Raw genomic sequence first — 22,570 nt, 5'->3', positions numbered from 1 at the left:
ATACCCTCAACGGCGATCGAGCCAAACATCGACCTTAACTTGCATGAGAGTCGTGTTGTTAAACTGCCGGATCCTTCTCCGGCCATGGACTACGAGCCGCCTGTGCCCGTTCCTATCGAATCCGATTGGGCGCCAATCATGGAGTTTACCTCCACGGATATTTTTCAGCACTCGCCCTTTGGCGACATACTAAACTCATTAAGCTCTCTCTCCTTGTCAGGAGGATCCTGGCCGAACTATGTCCGACAGGACTGGGATACGGACGACGAAGAAATTCGCGGCCCACCCACCACCAACTTAATAGCCACTGTCGATGACTTAACCGACATGCTCGACTCCGACTCCGAATACATCGACGGCATGGACGACGATGCAGGAGACGAACAGGAACCACTGCCCCCAGGGCACTGGACGCCCACTTCACCACATGATGTATACATGGTGGACACACCAAAGGAAAACGACGACGAGGAACGGAAGGACGCAACGAAGGGTTGTTCCCTCAAGAAGCAGTCAAAACGGTGGCGTAAGCGCCGCCCCAAATCCCGCCTCGGCAGAAACAACGATCATACAAACCTAGTGTTAGAGCAGGGGGAACCATTGCCGGACCATGGCAACACGGAGAATCAAGCCGAACAACCTGACTCTGTCAAAGATCATAGTCCAGATGACATCACACCGGACGGACACCCGGAGCAACAGAATGCCCATCAAAGTCTCGTTGCCACCGCGAGGAGTCTAAAAAAGCAGAAGCAAAGGCTCAAAGCTGCGCAAGACATACTCCAAATCAGATGGAACAAAGTACTCAACTCAGAAGCGAAGCACGGTGGTAATCGCCCCACCAAGAGCTACCCGAAGCGGAAGTTGCTACCTGAATTCGATGAGGAGGCCTTAGATCCCCCACAACCAAAAATCAAAACAACCATCTGGCCGGATAGGCGACCTCACGGCCAACATAGAGCGGCAAACAACGCCGCACATAAGCCAATACGCGATCCACGCGAGGACTCGCATCAAAAGGACGGCACAATCGGATCCATCTATGGACCACATAAGCGCGCTCCAGCATACAACGCAACACAACAAATATCCGAAGAACGCGGTACACCCGGATACAGGGGTGCCGCACACCCCCTATGTTTCACCGATGAGGTGCTGGATCATGAATTTCCAGGGGGATTCAAACCCGTAAATATAGAGGCATACGAGGGAACAACAGACCCTGGTGTCTGGATTGAGGATTATATCCTCCATATCCATATGGCTCGAGGAGATGACCTCCACGCCATTAAGTATTTACCCCTCAAACTCAAAGGGCCAGCTCAGCACTGGCTTAAGAGCCTCCCCGAGAGCTCCATTGGAAGCTAGGAAGAGCTCGAAGATGCTTTTCGGGAAAATTTTCAGGGGACTTATGTCCGACCTCCGAACGCGGATGATTTGAGTCATATAACTCAACAGCCCGCAGAGTCAGCCCCCAAAGCTTTGGAATAGGTTTCTTACTAAAAAGAACCAAATAGTCGACTGTCCGAACACCGCAGCCTTGGCAGCTTTCAAGCATAGCGTCCATGACGAATGGCTTGCCAGACACCTCGGCCAAGAAAAGCCGAGAACAATGGTAGCATTAACAAGCCTCATGACCCGCTTTTGTGCGGGCGAGGATAGCTGGCTAGCCAGATGCAGCATCAGCGATCCCAGTACATCCGAAGTTAGGGATGGAAACAGGAAATCACGGCGCAACAACAATAACAAACGCCGGAATAAAGAAGACGGCACGAAGAGCACGGCAATAAACGCCGGATTCGAAAGCTCTCGGCCAAGTCAGCAAAAGCCGCCCTTTAAAGGCGCCGGAGACGAAATGTCCAGCCTAAACAAAATTCTGGACCAAGTATGTTAGATCCATAGCACTCCTAGTAAACCCTCTAATCATACCCACAGAAAATGTTGGGTATTCAAGCAGTCCGGCAAGCTCAACACCGTACACAAGGGGGAGGATACACCAAGCGAAGACGAAGATGAGCCTCCCAAGCAAGACATTGGGGAACAAAAGAAGTTTCCACCAGAAGTCAAAACAGTCAACGTGTTACACGTGATCAAGGGAAGAAACAAAGCGGCACTCCCAGAAAAATATGCCTAAGGGCCTATCACCGCGAAGTCCTGCCACTGGTCGTCTCAACCGATCACTTTCGACCATCGTGATTACTCAGCAAGTATTCGGCGTGCAGGATGGGCTGCCCTGGTATTAGACCCAAAAATTGACGGATACCACTTTACACGAGTCCTGATGGACGGTGGCAGCAGTTTAAACCTGATATACCAGGATACAATCCGCGAAATGGGGATAGATCCAACGAAAATTTGCCATAGCAACACTACCTTTAAAGGAGTAACGCCAGGCCCAGGGGCTCACTACACAGGCTCCCTGCTACTAGAGGTTATATTCGGCATCCTCGATAACTTCCATAGCGAACATTTTGTTGGGGAACGTAGTAATTTCAAAAAAAATCCTACGCACACGCAAGATCATGGTGATGCATAGCAACGAGAGGAGAGTGTGATCTATGTACCCTTGTAGACCGATAGCGGAAGCGTTATGACAACGCGGTTGATGTAGTCGTACGTCTTCACGGCCCGACCGATCAAGCACCGAAACTACGGCACCTCCGAGTTCTAGCACACGTTCAGCTCGATGACGATCCCCGGACTCCGATCCAGCAAAGTATCGGGGAAGAGTTCCGTCAGCACGACAGCGTGGTGACGATCTTGATGTATTACCGTCGCAGGGCTTCGCCTAAGCACCGCTACAATATTATCGAGGACTATGGTGGAAGGGGGCACCGCACACGGCTAAGAATATGATCACGTGGATCAACTTGTGTGTCTATGGGGTGCCCCTGCCCCCGTATATAAAGGAGTGGAGGAGGGGAGGACCGGCCCTCTCTATGGCACGCGCTAGGGGAGTCCTACTCCCACCGGGAGTAGGATTCCCCCTTTCCTAGTCCTACTAGGAGTCCTTCCATGTAGTAGGAGTAGGAGACAAGGAACGGGAAGAGGGAAGAGAAAGAAGGAGGGGGCGCAGCCCCTTCCCCTAGTCCAATTCGGACTAGGCCTTGGGGGGGCGCGCGGCCTGCCTCTCCCTCTCCCCTAAAGCCCAATAAGGCCCATATACTTCTTCTCCCGTATTCCCGTAACTCCCCGGTACTCCGAAAAATACCCGAACCACTCGGAACCTTTCCGATGTCCGAATATAGTCGTCCAATATATCGATCTTTACGTCTCGACCATTTCGAGACTCCTCGTCATGTCCCCGATCTCATCCGGGACTCCGAACTCCTTCGGTACATCAAAACTCATAAACTCATAATATAACTGTCATCGAAACCTTAAGCGTGCGGACCCTACGGGTTCGAGAACAATGTAGACATGACCGAGACACGTCTCCGGTCAATAACCAATAGCGGAACCTGGATGCTCATATTGGCTCCTACATATTCTACGAAGATCTTTTATCGGTCAGACCGCATAACAACATAAGTTGTTCCCTTTGTCATCGGTATGTTACTTGCCCGAGATTCGATCGTCGGTATCTCAATACCTAGTTTAATCTCGTTATCGGCAAGTCTCTTTACTCGTTTCGTAATACATCATCTCACAACTAACTCATTAGTTGCAATGCTTGCAAGGCTTATGTGATGTGCATTACCGAGAGGGCCCAGAGATACCTCTCCGACAATCGGAGTGAAAAATCCTAATCTCGAAATACGCCAACCCAACATGTACCTTTGGAGACACCTGTAGAGCACCTTTATAATCACCTAGTTACGTTGTGACGTTTGGTAACACACAAAGTGTTCCTCCGGCAAACGGGAGTTGCATAATCTCATAGTCATAGGAACATGTATAAGTCATGAAGAAAGCAATAGCAACATACTAAACGATCGGGTGCTAAGCTAATGGAATGGGTCATGTCAATCACATCATTCTTCTAATGATGTGATCCCGTTAATCAAATAACAACTCTTTTGTTCATGGTTAGGAAACATAACCATCTTCGATTAACGAGCTAGTCAAGTAGAGGCATACTAGTGACACTCTGTTTGTCTATGTATTCACACATGTATTATGTTTCCGGTTAATACAATTCTAGCATGAATAATAAACATTTATCATGATATAAGGAAATAAATAATAACTTTATTATTGCCTCTAGGGCATATTTCCTTCAGTCTCCCACTTGCACTAGAGTCAATAATCTAGTTCACATCGCCATGTGATTCAACACTAATAGTTCGCATCACCATGTGATTAACACCCATAGTTCACATCGTCATGTGACCTATACCCAAAGGGTTTACTAGAGTCAAGTTCACATCATTTATGTGATTAACACCCAAAGAGTACTAAGGTGTGATCATGTTTTTCTTGTGAGATAATTTTAGTCAACGGGTCTGTCACATACAGATCCGTAAGTATTTTGCGAATTCTATGTCGACAATGCTCTGCACGGAGCTACTCTAGCTAATTGCTCCCACTTTCAATATGTATCTAGATCGAGACTTAGAGTCATCCAGATCTGTGTCAAAACTTGCATCAACGTAACTTTTTACGATGAACCTTTTTGTCACCTCCATAATTGAGAAATATTTCCTTATTCCACTAAGGATAATTTTGACCGTTGTCCTGTGATCTACTCTTAGATCACTATTGTACTCCCTTGCTTAACACAGTGTCGGGTATACAATAGATCTGGTACACAGCATGGCATACTTTATAGAACCTATGGCTGAGGCATAGGGAATGACTTTCATTCTCTTTCTATCTTCTGCCGTGGTTGGGCTTTGAGTCTTACTCAATTTCACACCTTGTAACACAGCCAAGAACTCTTTCTTCAACCGTTCCAATTTTTGAACTACTTCAAAATATTGTCAAGGTATGTACTCATTGAAAAAAACTTATCAAGCGTCTTGATCTATCTCTATAGATCTTGATGCTTAATATGTAAGCAACTTCACCAAGGTCTTTCTTTGAAAAACTTCTTTCAAAACACTCCTTTATGCTTTGCAGAATAATTCTACATTATTTCCGATCAACAATATGTCATTCACATATACTTATCAGAAATGTTGTAGTGCTCCCACTCACTTTCTTGTAAATACAGGCTTCACCGCAAGTCTATATAAAACTATATGCTTTGATCATCTCATCAAAGCGCATATTCCAACTCCGAGATGCTTGCACCAGTCCATAGATGGATCGCTGGAGCTTGCACATTTTGTTAGCACCTTTAGGATTGACAAAACCTTCTGGTTGTATCATATACAACTCTTCTTTAATAAATTCGTTAAGGAATGCAGTTTTGTTTATTCATTTGCCAGATTTCATAAAATGCGGCAATTGCTAACATGATTCGGACAGACTTAAGCATAGATACGAGTGAGAAACTCTCATCGTAGTCAACACCTTGAACTTGTCGAAAATCTTTTGCGACAATTCTAGCTTTGTAGATAGTAACTCTACTATCAACGTCCGTCTTCCTCTTGAAGAGCCATTTAATCTCAATGGCTCGCCGATCATTGGGCAAGTCAATCAAAGTCCATACTTTGTTCTCATACATGGATCTCATCTCAGATTTCATGGCCTCAAGCCATTTCGCAGAATCTGGGCTCATCATCGCTTCCTCATAGTTCGTAGGCTCGTCATGGTCAAGTAACATGACCTCCAGAACTGGATTACCGTACCACTCTGGTGCGGATCTCACTCTGTTTTTTCCTACGAGGTTCGGTAGTAACTTGATCTGAAGTTACATGATCATCATCATTAGCTTCCTCACTAATCGGTCTAGTAGTCACAGGAATAGATTTCTGTGATGAACTACTTTCCAATAAGGGAGCAGGTACAGCTACCTCATCAAGTTCTACTTTCCTCCCACTCACTTCTTTCGAGAGAAATTCCTTCTCTAGAAAAGATCCATTCAAAGCAATGAATATCTTGCCTTCGGATCTGTGATAGAAGTATCCTATGAAGACGCACTTCTCCGATTTGAGTTTGAGCTTATCAGGTTGAAACTTTTTCACATAAGCATTGCAACCTCAAACTTTAAGAAACAACATCTTAGGTTTCTTGCCAAACCATAGTTCATACGATGTCGTTTCAACGGATTTAGATGGTGCCCTATTTAACGTGAATGCAGCTGTCTCTAATGCATAACCCCAAAACGATAGTGGTAGATCGGTAAGAGACATCATAGATCGCACCATATCTAATAAAGTACGGTTATGACGTTCGGACACACCATTACATTGTGGTGTTCCAGGTGGCGTGAGTAGTGAAACTATTTCACATTGTTTTTAACTGAAGGCCAAACTCGTAACTCAAATACTCTTCTCTACGATCAGATCGTAGAAACTTTATTTTCTTGTTACGATGATTTTTCACTTCACTCTGAAATTCTTTGAACTTTTCAAATGTTTCAGACTTATGTTTCATCGAGTAGATATACTCATATCTGCTCAAATCATCTGTGAAGATCAGAAAATAATGATACTTGTCGCGAGCCTCAATATTCATCGGACCACATACATCAGTATGTATGATTTCCAACAAATCTGTTGCTCGCTCCATTGTTCCGAAGAATAAAGTCTTAGTCATCTTGCCCATGAGGCATGGTTCGCAAGCATCAACTGATTCATAATCAAGTGATTCCAAAAGCCCATCAGCATGGAGTTTCTTCATGCGCTTTACACTAATATGACCTAAACGGTAGTGCCACAAATAAGTTGCACTATCATTATTAACTTTGCATCTTTTGGTTTCAATATTATGATTATGTGTATCACTACGATCGAGATCCAACGAACTATTTTCATTGGGTGTGTAACCATATAAGGTTTTATTCATGTAAACAGAACAACAATTTATTCTCTTACTTAAATGAATAACCGTATTACAATAAACATGATCAAATCATATTCATGCTCAACGCAAACACCAAATAACACTTATTTAGGTTCAACACTAATCCTGAAATTATAGGGAGTGTGCGATGATGATCATATCAATCTTGGAACCACTTCCAACACACATCGTCACTTCACCCTTAACTAGTCTCTGTTTATTCAGCAACTCCCATTTCGAGTTACTAATCTTAGCAACTTAACTTGTATCAAATACTGAGGGGTTGCTATAAACACTAGTAAAGTACACATCAATAACATGTATATCAAATATACTTATGTTCACTTTGCCATCCTTCTTATCCGCCAATCACTTGGGGTAGTTCCGCTTCCAGTGACCAGTCCCTTTGCAGTAGAAGCACTTAGTCTTAGGCTTAGGACCAGACTTGGGCTTCTTCACTTGAGCAGCAACTTGCTTGCTGTTCTTCTTGAAGTTCCCCTTCTTCCCTCTGCCCTTTTCTTGAAACTAATGGTCTTGTCTACCATCAACACTTGATGTTTTTCTTGATTTCTACCTTCGTCAATTTCAGCATTACGAAGAGCTTGGGAATCGTTTCCGTTATCCCTTGCATATTATAGTTCATCACGAAGTTCTACTAACTTGGTGATGGTGACTAGAGAATTCTGTCAATCACTATCTTATCTGGAAGATTAACTCCCACTTGATTCAAGCGATTGTAGTACCCAGACAATCTGAGCACATGCTCACTAGTTGAGCGATTCTCCTCCATCTTTTAGCTATAGCACTTGTTGGAGACTTCATATCTCTCAACTCGGGTATTTGCTTGAAATATTAACTTCAACTCCTGGAACATCTCATATGGTCCATGACGTTCAAAACGTCTTTGAAGTCCCGATTCTAAGCCGTTTAAGCATGGTGCACTAAACTATCAAGTAGTCATCATATTGAGCTAGCCAAACGTTCATAACGTCTGCATCTGCTCCTGCAATAGGTCTGTCACCTAGCGGTGCATCAAGGACATAATTCTTCTGTCAGCAATGAGGATAAACCTTAGATCACGGATCCAATCTGCATCATTGCTACTAACATCTTTCAACACAATTTTCTCTAGGAACATATCAAAAATAAAACAGGGGAGCTAAATGCGAGCTATTGATCTACAACATAGATATGCTAATACTACCAGGACTAAGTTCATGATAAATTAAAGTTCAATTAATCATATTACTTAAGAACTCCCACTTAGATAGACATCCCTCTAATCCTCTAAGTGATTACGTGATCCAAATCAACTAAACCATGTCCGATCATCACGTGAGATGGAGTAGTTTCATTGGTGAACATCACTATGTTGATCATATCTACTATATGATTCACGCTCGACCTTTCGGTCTCCGTGTTCCGAGGCCATATCTGTATATGCTTGGCTCGTCAAGCATAACCTGAGTATTCTGCGTGTGCAACTGTTTTGCACCCGTTGTATTTGAACGTAGAGCCTATCACACCCGATCATCACGTGGTGTCTCAGCACGAAGAACTTTCGCAATGGTGCATACTCAGGGAGAACACTTCTTGATAATTAGTGAGAGATCATCTTAAAATGCTACCGTCAATCAAAGCAAGATAAGATGCATAAAAGATAAACATCACATGCAATCAATATAAGTGATATGATATGGCCATCATCATCTTGTGCTTGTGATCTCCATCTTTGAAGCACCGTCGTGATCACCATCGTCACCGGCGTGACACCTTGATCACCATCGTAGCATCGTTGTCGTCTCGCCAATCTTATGCTTCCACGACTATCGCTACCGCTTAGTGATAAAGTAAAGTATTACAGCGCAATTGCATTGCATACAATAAAGCGACAACCATATGGCTCCTGCCAGTTGCCGATAACTTGGTTACAAAACATGATCATCTCATACAATAAAATTTAGCATCATGTCATGACCATATCACATCACAACATGCCCTGCAAAAACAAGTTAGACGTCCTCTACTTTGTTGTTGCAAGTTTTACGTGGCTGCTACGGGCTTAAGTAAGAACCAAACTTACCTACGCATCAAAACCACAACGATAGTTTGTCAAGTTGGTGTTGTTTTAACCTTCACAAGGACCGGGCGTAGCCACACTCGGTTCAACTAAAGTTGGAGAAACTGTCACCCGCTAGCCACCTTTGTGCAAAGCACGTCGGGAGAACCGGTCTCATGTAAGCGTACGCGTAATGTCGGTCCGGGCCGCTTCGTCCAACAATACCGCTGAACCAAAGTATGACATGCTGGTAAGCAGTATGACTTATATCGCCCACAACTCACTTGTGTTCTACTCATGCATATAACATCAACACATAAAACCTAGGCTCTGATACCACTATTGGGGAACGTAGTAATTTCAAAAAAATTCCTACGCACACGCAAGATCATGGTGATGCATAGCAACGAGAGGAGAGTGTGATCTACGTACCCTTGTAGACTGACAGCGGAAGTGTTATGACAACGCGGTTGATGTAGTCGTACATCTTCACGGCCCGACAATCAAGCACCAAAACTATGGCACCTCCGAGTTCTAGCACACGTTCAGCTCGATGACGATCCCCGGACTCCGATCCAGCAAAGTATCGGGGAAGAGTTCCGTCAGCACGACGGCGTGGTGACGATCTTGATGTACTACCGTCGCAGGGCTTCGCCTAAGCGCCGCTACAATATTATCGAGGACTGTGGTGGAAGGAGGCATCGCACACGGCTAAGAATATGATCACGTGGATCAACTTGTGTGTCTATGGGGTGCCCCTGCCCCCGTATATAAAGGAGTGGAGGAGGGGAGGGCCGGCCCTCTCTATGGCGCGCCCTAGGGGAGTCCTACTCCCACCGGGAGTAGGATTCCCCCTTTCCAAGTCCAACTAGGAGTCCTTCCATGTAGTAGGAGTAGGAGACAAGGAAGGGGAAGAGGGAAGAGAAGGAACGAGGGGGCGCAGCCCCTTCCCCTAGTCCAATTCGGACTAGGCCTTGGGGGGCGCGCGGCCTGCCTCTCCCTCTCCCTTAAAGCCCAATAAGGCCCATATACTTCTTCTCCCGTATTCCCGTAACTCCCCGGTACTCCGAAAAATACCCGAACCACTCGGACCCTTTCCGATGTCCGAACATAGTCGTTCAATATATCGATCTTTACGTCTCGACCATTTCGAGACTCCTCGTCATGTCCCCGATCTCATCCAGGACTCCGAACTCCTTCGGTACATCAAAACTCATAAACTCATAATATAACTGTCATCGAAACCTTAAGCGTGCGGACCCTACGGGTTCGAGAACAATGTAGACATGACCGAGACACGTCTCCGGTCAATAACCAATAGCGGAACCTGGATGCTCATATTGGCTCCTACATATTCTACGAAGATCTTTTATCGGTCAGACCGCATAACAACATACGTTGTTCCCTTTGTCATCGGTATGTTACTTGCCCGATATTCGATCGTCGGTATCTCAATACCTAGTTTAATCTTGTTATCGGCAAGTCTCTTTACTCATTCCGTAATACATCATCTCACAACTAACTCATTAGTTGCAATGCTTGCAAGGCTTATGTGATGTGCATTACCGAGAGGGCCCAGAGATACCTCTCCGACAATCGGAGTGACAAATCCTAATCTCGAAATACGCCAACCCAACATGTACCTTTGGAGACACCTGTAGAGCACCTTTATAATCACTTAGTTACGTTGTGACGTTTGGTAGCACACAAAGTGTTCCTCCGGCAAACGGGAGTTGCATAATCTCATAGTCATAGGAACATGTATAAGTCATGAAGAAAGCAATAGCAACATACTAAACGATCAGGTGCTAAGCTAATGGAATGGGTCATGTCAATCACATCATTCTTCTAATGATGTGATCCCGTTAATCAAATAACAACTCTTTTTTTCATGGTTAGGAAACATAACCATCTTCGATTAACGAGCTAGTCAAGTAGAGGCATACTAGTGACACTCTGTTTGTCTATGTATTCACACATGTATTATGTTTCCGGTTAATACAATTCTAGCATGAATAATAAACATTTATCATGATATAAGGAAATAAATAATAACTTTATTATTGCCTCTAGGGCATATTTCCTTCACATTTAACCTTCCACATTGCTCCGTTCCAAGGTGCCTATCAAGCACTATTTGGACGCGAAGCTTTCGCTCGCTTTAATGCAATACCGCATTACGCTTCCCTCACACTCAAGATGCCCGGTCCACGTGGCATCATTACAGTGAATGGAAATATTGAGCGATATTTGCGCGCCGAAGAGAGTGCGACTGCCTTGGCAGCCGCACACTAAAAATGGCCTCACCAACTAAAGCATTTGATAGGTCGTCAAGACCACGGACATGGTTAGACGAGTTCGGTGCAGCTATATGTAATTCATACCGAATTGATGGCCACACCCCTATTACAAATACAAGGGGCTCAACGCGCACAGACAAGTGGCAATTTTTACTCATCTTCAATTATACATGGTTTCTTTAAAAACTACCTTTCTGCATGACAACTTTTCACCTAAGTTCCTCTCTTTTATAGATGACCATCGTGCTACACCCGTCCAGGATACAGCAGAATGGAGACACAGGCGCAGACGTGCAGCAGGGACCCGCTCCAAGGATTCTTTTTAGATTAAGACCCTGCGTAAACCTTTTTTACTGTCTCTTGTTGATACACATCCCTTGGATTCTCAATACAATTGAGAAGGATGCTGACGTCTTGGCATGTGGCCACGTCAGAATAAACGCCCGTAACTGGACACCAGGGGCTTCTTACAAAGGGCACAATTTAGGCCCGGTTTATACCATAAAGACCGAATACCTTAGGGAGTGTTCGGCGTCGCGAGTTTGGCCTTATATGCATCAGCTCCGAATCATGTCTTTGGTCAAATGTTGGGTTTGCCCGGCTCTTGTGTTTTGGTGCCTTACGTTCCGCTCTATCGGCTAAGGCAGCACCAGGAGAACTACTGCGATTGTGCCCTGGTTCGTCCGGACAAGCACCTCAGTAGAGAACGCCGAAAGCTGACTGTCATGATATAGCGCGAGACTGGTCAACCACTCGATGACCTATCGGAATGTTAGAATTCCTCCGCTTTAACGAAGGGCCGTTTCCCGGCCAGGCATATACGCACCCCGAGTTTGGGAGAGTGCGGAGCCACCAGGGGCTATATAGTAGCCCCACCGTCAAACTCCTATGGCTAAGTGAAAGTGTTAAAGCATCATAGTCCGGTTGCCTCGTTCGCTGCGCTATCACCTCCTTAATAGGACCAAGGCGTTGGGTTAAGTGTGAACACACGTTTTCTGCGAACACCTCCACATTATATGCGTGGGGGTTGAAGCCGACGACTGAATCTTTCAGGTTATATACATATATACATAAACGGCCGCACAGGAGGCATCATATTACTTTTCAGCAAAAGTATAAATACGGCCTTACTACATTTCATAAAAACATTGTGCTTACAATGGGAATACATGTCACTCAAACATAATATTCTTCGAGCACTGGGACTCTATCAAACGAGCACCCTCAAGAACCTCTTCAAAATAGTGCTCGACAGCTACTCGGCCTATGGCCGAACCTTGCACCGCAACAGTGGTAGCATCCATCTCCGCCCAGTATGCCTTGACATGGGCAAAGGCCATCCGCGAGCCTTCTATGCACGCCGACCTCTTCATCACATTGATGCGCGGCACCGCACCAAGGAACTGCTGCACTAAGCTGAAATAGCTGTTCGGCTTCGGCTTCTCCGGCCACAAATGATCTAAGACGGACCTCATGGCAAGTCCGGACAACCTATTAAGTTCGGACCATTCGGCTAGCTGATCAGTCAAGGGAAGAGGACGCTCTGGAACGTTAAATTGCGACCAGAACAGCTTGTCCACTTCACAATCTGTCTGATCTCGGAAGTTTTCGACCGCATCAACAGCGCTTGCCGCCAAGTCCATATATGCATCTGCCGAACTCCACAGCCGATTCAGAGGGGCATACCGCGGATCTCCGAACTTCCTCTGCAGCAGAAAGGGCTTCCCAACCGCAATATCCCCGGCTTCGCGCAGCTCCTCCTTCTTCGCCCTCATAGCAGAGCGAGTGTCTTTGGTCACCATCATAGCCTTTTCAAGGTCCGCTGCCTTCACTCGGTTCTCCTTTTCAAGGAACTGGCAATGGTCGGTAGTGTCTTTTAATTCTACAGCCATCTTGGCCATCTTCTCTTTGCTTTCGCAATGCGCGGCCTTCTCGGCTCTTAACTCTTCGGCCGCCTTCAAAGCAGCCGCATTACTAACTCTTGCTTGTTCCTTGGCTCGGGCAAGTTCCGCTCGAAGGGTCTCCATGGTGGCAGCTCCGTCTGCAGACACAACATATTAAAGATACTGGCATCATGTTGCTCTTACTATGTGATGTTGACCGAATATTACTTACCCTGTGCCTCGTCAAGCCGCTTGTTAACAAGCTCGATGTCGGCATCTGCCGCATCCAGTTGCCGCTTTAGTTTGGCAAACTCATTAGTCCAGCCAGCCACCGGAGCTCCCATCACCTGCACATAAAGCGGTATGATCATTACCTGGGACTATGATACTTTGTTCGCCGCCGTTCTCGATGACGACCACAGTCTCAGGGGCTACTATCTACACAGGGCACACCGAAAAATATGCGGTACTATCAAAAAGTATATCATTTCACGTACCTCAAAGCCCATCAGTAGACTCATAAAGGCTCCATGCAATCCGCTTTCGGTGGACGAAATTCTTTCCATCACTGTACCCATCAACGTACGGTGTTCTCCTGAGATGGCCGCTCGCTCCAACAGCTCCCTCAGTACGTCCGACCGCATACCAGACGGTGTCGGACTCTTTTGTTCGCTCTCTTCAAGAGCCGGACGCTGGGGACTTCGGGTGACTATAGGATTATCTTCTGGCCTCACTGGATCCGGAGAGGCCCTCCGCGAGGACACTTCAAGGTTGCCCGCTTCTTGAGCGGGGGAGTCCGGGGGAGGCGTTTCGCTCTCCATAATCTCCGGAAGAAGATCCCCTGAAGACGAGCTCTGCTGAGAAGGGCTAAGATCCGAACTGCAAGATAAACGCTTCGGTTATTTTCCTCAGAGGTAAGGTAGTATATCTTCACTATTAAAGTACTTTCTGATTACTTACAGGTCGTTGGAGGGCTGATCCTCGCGCAGACTTTGTGCGGCAAAAGCACCCTCCAAGGCAGGACCCTCTAGTAGAGACTTCTTCTCCCGTTTGGAAGCCTCGGTTTCTGGATCTTCATAGACAGTCCTCTTCCTTCCCCGAAGCGAGAGAAGGTCGGGTTCTTCTCCTTGGTTATCCTCCTTCACGGAGGTGCTCATTCCCTCGGTTAGAATTGGTAGCGATGGGGGCCCGCTTTCGACCTCATTATTCCCCCCTTTATCTTCCTTTGAGGGCTCCAGGCAGGGTGCTAGCTCGAGCATCTTTTCCAGTACCGGATTCTCCAAACCCTTAGGAAGGGGGGCCGAACACCGAATCATCTTCGCCTTTGTTAGCCAGTCCTGGTCAAAGAGTGACTTCTCAGAATGACGTCATGGTAAATAAAAGACGGTGTGTTCGGCTAAAGGATTACTTACTTGGTCGGCGGTACGGTTGCTACTCAGGCCCACGTCCTTGGTAGTATCCGGACACTCTATTTGGGGTCCGAAGAATGAATTGTACATCTCCTCGTGCGTCAGGCCGAGGAAATTCTGAATAGTACGCGGCCCTTCTGGGTTGAACTCCCACATGCGGAGGGGCTGGCATTTGCAAGGCTGGTCTCAACGAACCAGCATAACTTGCGCCACCGTAACCAGACTGAAATCTCCTTCGAAGAGATCGCGAATGCGGCTCTGCAGTATAGGCACGTCCTTGGTTGAACCCCATCTTAGTCCTCTGCTAATCCATGACATCAGTTGTGGTGGAGGGCCCGAGCAGAAAGCAAGGGCAGCCACCCACTTGGCACTTCTGGGAGCTGTGATGTAAAACCACTCCTGTTGCCATAATCCGGACACTTCTGGAAAGGAACCTTTGGGCCATGAAGCTCCTGCTATCTTGCTTATTAATGCGCCTCCGCACGCTGCATACTGCCCCTCGACCATCTTCGGCTTCACTTCAAAGGTCTTGAGCCACTGGCCGAAGTGAGGGGTAATGCGGAGGAAGGCCTCACACACGACAATGAATGTCGAGATGTGGAGAAAGGAGTCCGGGGCTAGATCGTGGAAATCTAGCCCGTAATAGAACATCAAACCCCTAACAAAGGGATCCAGGGTGAGGCCTAGACCTCGGAGGAAGTGGGAGATGAACACAACATTCTCGTTGTGTTCAGGAGTAGGGACGACCTGCCCTCGGGCAGGCAGCCGATGCGAAACCTTGGCGGTCAGGTATCTGGCCTCCCTCAACTTCTTGATATCCTCTTCCGTAACAGAGGAGGGCATCCACCAGCCTTGAAGGCTATATATGGACATGATTGAAGGTCCGAAGCACCTGACCTGGGCTTTGGGTGTTAGAACTCGAGGCGGGGGAAGGATTCGATTGAGCATGGGAGGGAAAAAAGTAAAAGCCTTGTCCCTTTATAAAGAAGGTGAATATCAAGCATCCTCTCCATAGCCATTTGGGACTTGCCTATAATCTAGGAGTCCTAGACACGGTTGGGTTACCCACGACTGTATTGATGAGAATCCCGTAATTAGGGGGACACGATCTCTGCTTTGACAAGACGTGTTAAAAAACTGCCTCGCGTTATGTGCGGGGCTAGTTAAAGGAAACGGTTCGAATAATCACCGGGCCGTGACATAATGTCATGTTGCCAAAACAAGTCAGCAAATTGGATTTGTGTAAATATTATTCTCTCTACGGTGGTATGTGGAACTTATTTTGCAGGGTCGGACACTATCCTTATATTCAAATTCTTCCGTGGTATATTCGGAGGAGGAACCCGACTTGCAATGCCGAAGACAATACTGCACGCCGGACTCATCATCATTGAAAGCCTGATTCAGGGGCTACTGTGGGAGTCCTGGATTAGGGGTCTCCGGACAGCCGGACTATCTCCATTGGCCGGACTGTTAGACTATGAAGAAGACTTCGTCTCGTGTCCGGATGGGACTCTACTTGGCGTGGAAGGCAAGGTAGGCAATACGGATATGTGTATCTCCTCTTTTGTAACCGACCTTGTGTAACCCTAACCTCTCCGGTGTCTATATAAACCGGAGGATTTTAGTCCATAGGACAACATACAATCATACCATAGGCTAGCTTCTAGGGTTTAGCCTCTCCGATCTCGTGGTAGATCTACTCTTGTACTACCCATATCATCAATATTAATCAAGCTGGACGTAGGGTTTTACCTCCATCAAGAGGGCCCGAACCTGGGTAAAACATTGTGTCCCCTGCCTCCTGTTACCATCCGCCTTAGACGCACAGTTCGGGACCCCCTACCCCAGATCCGCCGATTTTGACACCGACAGAGGCTCCGCCCCCTTCCTCATTTATAGCAGGAGAAGGCCAACCAGCGCCCCCCATGATCACAGGTAATGATGGTTTTCCTTGCATGTCACAGGGACTTGTCAAGTCAGGCGGTTGCCGAGGCAGCATGGGGAAGCAGAGACGCCCACGTCCAATCAACCACCACGCATCAACTGAGGTCGCAGGCTTTTAGGGCCCGCGGCGCTCCATGCTTGTCCTTTGGCTTCACCTTGAAGCCAAGCCCGAGCGCGCCTTGGGCCCGAGGGCTACTTTCAGCATTCCGGGAACGGGGGTCCCCAGACTTGCCTGCCTGCGGCCCATGGCATGGCTGGGCTGGCAGGTCTGTACAGCCCATCTTCATCGACAAGGCATTCAAGAACCTCGCGAGGGGCCAAGCCTCGTGAGGCGGACAACGCAAGACCTCCTTTAAAGCGGCCTCGCCATGCAGGCTCATGAGGGGCACAGAGATCAAGGCGGGGCAAACCTCGCGAGGTGCCCGTGACGTGAGCCATGACGATCGAGACCAGGCGGGCGCCCGGTGGGCGCCAGCGCACGCAGCGTCCTTGTTTCCTCTTTGGTGTTAAGGGGGCAAGCGCAGGCACGGAGTACCGAGGCATCAGGCAAAGGTTTCCATATCGGTGCAACGAGACCAAGACCAATAAGACGGCAAGAAGGAGGTCACCATGGAGCCCAGGACGGCGTCATCACCAAAGCCTTTGGCAGGCGAAGACCACCTTTTGTCAGGATAGCTTGTACTAGTTGTCCCCTTTCGAATTGGCCGTTGTTGGCTCCCTTCCCGCTCAATATTTGGGGAGAGGACCACGGCCTATATAAGTAGAACTAGCCACCACCATGGGGGGACACCTGATTTGGACCTAGACGGATCATCAAGATCACCCCCAACCACACAAGCGCACCAAGCACAAGAACACCTCAATCTCAGGAGGTTGTTCTTCCCCTTGTACTGTTCATCATCTGCCCAAGAGGCAATCCACCACCACCACACTGGAGTAGGGTATTACACCACAACGATGGCTCGAACCAGTATAAATCTTGTGTCTTTGTGTTGCGAGTTCATTGAGTTCATCCATGAGATCTTAACGAGCTAGGGCGTGGATCGATAGGGAGAAAACCTTCGTGCGCACCCCAGTGTTCGAACCTCGAGGGTTTGCCGAAACCCGTGATCCGACACTACCTCTTGAGCATGCGTTGGTTTTTCCTCGAAGAGGAAAGGGTGATGCAGCAAAGTAGCGTAAGTATTTCCCTCAGTTTTTGAGAACCAAGGTATCAATCCAGTAGGAGACTACACGCAAGTCGCCTAGTACCCTCACAAACAATCAAGAACCTTGCAACCAACGCGATAAAGGGGTTGTCAATCCCTTCACGGCCACTTGCAAAAGGGAGATCTGATAAAGATAATAGATAAATATTTTTGGTATTTTTGTTGTATAGATTGGAAAATAAAGATTGCAAAATTAATAGTAAACTAGAATTATAGATCGGAAACTTATACGATGTAAAGTAGACCTGGGGGCCATAGGTTTCACTAGTGGCTTCTCTCATGATAGCATATATTTATGATGGGTGAACAAATTACTGCCGAGCAATTGATAGAAAAGCGCATAGTTATGATGGTATCTAAGGCAATGATCATGAATATAGGCATCACGTCCGTGTCAAGTAGACCGAAACGATTCTGCATCTACTACTATTACTCCACATATTGACCACTATCCAGCGCATCTAGAGTATTAAGTTCATAAGAACGGAGTAACGCGTTAAGCAAGATGACATGATGTGGAGGGATAAAGTCAGGCAATATGATATAAACCCCATCTTTTTATCCTCGATGGCAACAATACAATACGTGCCTTGCTGCCCCTGCTGTCACTGGGAAAGGACACCACAAGATTGAACCCAAAGCTAAGGACTTCTCCGATTGCAAGAAAGATCAATCTAGTAGGCCAAAGTAAACCGATAATTCAAAGAGACTTGCAAATATATCAAATCATGCATATAAGAATTCAAAGAAGAACCAAATAATATTCATAGACAATCAAATTCATAAACCCACAATTCAGCGGATCTTGGCAAACACACCACAAAATAGAATTACATAGAATAGATCTCCAAGAACATCAAGGAGAACTTTTTATTGAGAACCAAAGAGAGAGAAGAAGCCATCTAGCTAATAACTATGGACTCGAAGGTCTGTGGTAAACTACTCACACATCATCGGAGAGGCTATGGTCTTGATGTAGAAGCCCTCTGTGATCGAATCCCCCTCCGGCAGATCGCCGGAAAAGGCCCTAGATGGGATCTCACGGGTACAGAAGGTTGTGGTGGTGGAAAAGTGGTTTCGTGGCTCTCCTGGATGGTTTTAGGGTACATGGGTATATATAGGCGAAAGAAGTACGTCGGTGGAGCTCCATGGGGCCCACGAGGGTGGGGGGCGCCTACCCCCCTGGGCGTGCCCCCCGCCTCATGGAAGCTTCGTGGACTTCCAGACTTGTACTCCAAGTCTCATGGGTTGCGTTTGTTCCAAGAAAGATCCTCGCGAAGGTTTCATTCCATTTGATATTCCTTTTTTGCGAAACATAGAAATAGGAAAAAAACAATTTGCACTGGGCCTTCGGTTAATAGGTTAGTCCCAAAACAATATAAAAGTGCATATTAAAGCCCATTAAACATCCAAAACAGATAATATAATAGCATGGAACAATCAAAAATTATAGATACGTTGGAGACGTATCAGGCGTCCTCCGGTGCGGCGCCTCCTCTTGCGGCTTCCTTCGGTGGATCTCTCTTCATAATCTTGGTCATTGCTCACAAAGGGTCCATCATCTCCAGTCAGAAAGAGGTCTTCTCCCTGGTCCATCTTTTCCTCCAGTGTGCCAATATATTTCTTCAGGCCCTTAATTCTATCCATAAAATCCTTGACTTCTTCTTCATGTTCAAGGAAGTCCGCGTGTGCTTTCTCCTCCAGTTCCAGTTCATGGAACAATAGCCTCCTATGTACCTTCGAGCTTCGGCGCATCTGGATTTCCTGGTTCCTGATGAGACTCTCCTAGTCTTGGACATATGAAAGAATGGAGTCGTCCTCCACGGTACGGATGATATCTCCATTCCTAGCTCTGCGAGAAATCATGGCGAGGTGTGATGGTTCGAGCTCAGCCCTGTAATCTTCTTGGAGATGTCCAAGTGCATGATAAATCGCCATGTCTCTACCGAGGATCCAAGTGAAAGCGGTAAACTCAAAGTTTATGGGCTCTGAATGTCCTCCGAAGGTCCTCCCTGGAATGTGCACCTTAATCATGTAGCGGGTATCCATCGGAAGTGCATTGGTAGGCTTCCCGGTGATTGAGGGCAGAGCAATCTTCAGCTTCTTCACGATCTGAACCAGCTTCTTGCCGAAAAGCATCGTCTCATCCGGCTGGCAAAACTCCGGTAGCAGAACTGGGGTGAACTCGGTGGCCATCTAGAATGTTGAAAATCAGAGAGAAGTCAGAAATGAACAGGGGAGAATTACAAAATGATAAGTAAATAAAATAAAATAGTTTCTTCCTATGGCTTTCCAGTCCTAGGTTTTACGTCCTACGGTCAGCGTGTGCTCTAAATACCATATCTGTAGCGACCCGACCCGAAATCGGTCAAGTCTTTGTGTAGTTGTACCATCCCAAGATCATACTGGCACACACAGTACATTAATGAAAAGATTCAAAGTTCAATCACACCTAAATTTATTACACGATTCTCATATCGAGTCTTTATTAAATCATAATAAATTCGGCCAAAGGCCAACTCATGAGAAATAAACTAAATAAAGCTGTGGAAGCGTAGCCAATAAGCGAGTCCATCCGACTCCATAGGGCGATCACCGAGCGTAGATCGTAGCCTCACTCTTGGTTGGAAAACTCCTCTACAATATGAGACGCTGCAGCCGTGTAGGTCAGCATTTTGAATATGCCGGCAAGTCATAGGGAAACAACAATAATAATTCTAAAACTATATGCAATTTGGCTGTGGGGCTCTAAGTTTTATGTTTTTGCGAAAAAGCCATTTTTTTCCTACAACAAAGGACTTGCTTGCAATTACTACAAAATGTTGGTTGTTATTGAGATGGTTCCACCAACCAGTGTCTCATACCCGAAATCATTAATAACCCATCAATTAATTAATTATGTTCGGTGTTGAGATTTCCGAAATACTCTAATTTCCATAGGCTCATTTGTCCGTAATCTGGGGACATGGTTAACCGGTTAGGTTGCTACTCTACAGAGTCTTGTCCACTTTACCCGCAAGAATCATTCCCTCCTTTATGTCCTTGTACTGCCTGGTGTTTGAAGATGGGACGAATGAAACAGGGCCTTCCGTAGAGTTCCTCTAGGCCACTGTCGGTGCCCATCCAATCCTACCGTTCTTCTACATCTCGTACCACCGTCCGGCCAGAGTCACGCCTAGGGTCGACCAAGCCAGAGCCCATAATGGCTTGCTACTGCACAGGTAAGCTTCTAGTCAAGGGTATCCATCCGTCTCTTCGTGGCTGGGTGAAGCTTTCTGCAAGATGTCATGGCGCTTCTCCATGCATCCCGGCCATCTGCTGGTTTCTCCAGGGTGCCCGTCAACCGTCCTTCACCCAGTAGTGAGTTTGAAGTCCATCCTAAGCTTGAAGTCATGGGGTTTTCATCATCTTGACTCTCACATCTCTCTTATGAATCACTCAACCAACCGCGTCTATAAGCATAGCAAAATAAACTACATCGACCCACGCAATGGTAACATGGGAACTGGGTTCAGCCTACCACATGATACTACTCAAGACTTATTCAATTTCTCCTACTACATGCATGGTGGGGAGGAAATATTACTAATGCAATAAAACATAGGAATTAAAATTCATGATCAAAACTTGCATGGATGACAGTCTTCGAACGCTAGTGACTCGTGATAGCAGGCTTCACAGTCCGGAAATTCTATTCGAAGCAAACAATGAATACATAAGCATACAACTATACCAACATCGTAACATAATGGCAAGCCATCTTACTTCACACATAGACAATCAAACAAAACCCAAAGAAAACCAATTGAACTCCAAGCCAACAACTAGCAAGAACAAAACAAAATAAAATAAACATTTATTTTTCTATAAATAAAAGTTCACCTTCTAAATCTACAGAAACTAATCTGAAATAAAATACAACAAAGGTGGAAATAAATTTTAAAGCAATTAAAACAACAGAAAACAGAAACAAGGTGACATAAAGTAAAAGAGAGTTGTTTTCGTATAGAACTAATTGTAATAAAATCTATAAATACCTAAATTAATACTACTTCTAGGCAAGGTCAAAACAAATCAGTGTCAGAAAGAATCACCTAAAAATATTAATTCTAACTCATTTTATAGCAGAAATACTAATCTGACTAAAACTCATATAATTTAAAAAAAAACTAAAACATGGCCGAAACTATTTTATACAGAAACTTTCAGAAATTTTCAAACTAGAGCAAAAAGAATCAACTAAAACTATTAAATAACCTAAAAGATATAGATTTTACAAAACTGAAACTATTCTGTTTTAAAAACAGAACGAAAAAAATACTAAAATAAACTATCGGGCGCTACTGGGCCGAAAGGTGTGCGATCGGAAACTAAAAAGCGCTCGAGCGATATATAAACTTAAATGTACATGCGCTTAATAACAGAAAACCTACCGGTTCGATTAAACAAACTAAACCGAAAATAAACCGTAACATAAACCGATCTATAACTAAAAACCGTACCCTTTCGCGATTCTAATCTGGACCGTAGAGGTGAGATCCAACGGTGGAGAGGAGGCCGGCGGCTTACAGTGGGGTTCGGCGGCGGCGGCGGCGGCGGCTCGAACGATGGTTGTGTGGCGGCTCCGGTCATCATGGAAGGCGGCAGAGGCGTCCGGGCGATGCGGCAAAGCGAGGGCGTCATCAGGGTGGTCTCCGTGGAGCTCAGGGGCGACTGGAGCGACGAGGACGAGGCGGTGTAGAGCCCTGTGCTCTGCACCTCCGGCGGGCGGCGGACGAGCTCGTGGGCGACGCGTCGGTAGGTCCTGGATGAAGAAAAGTTGTCAACGAGGTGCGCCTGGTCGAGGGTGATGCGTGGATGGAAAGAGGGGTCG

The sequence above is a fragment of the Triticum dicoccoides genome, chromosome 7A (genome assembly GCF_002162155.2).
Source record: "Triticum dicoccoides isolate Atlit2015 ecotype Zavitan chromosome 7A, WEW_v2.0, whole genome shotgun sequence".
In the NCBI taxonomy this organism is placed as follows: Eukaryota; Viridiplantae; Streptophyta; class Magnoliopsida; order Poales; family Poaceae; genus Triticum; species Triticum dicoccoides.
The sequence above is the reverse complement of the archived record's forward strand: the minus strand, read 5'-3'. Positions refer to the sequence as shown.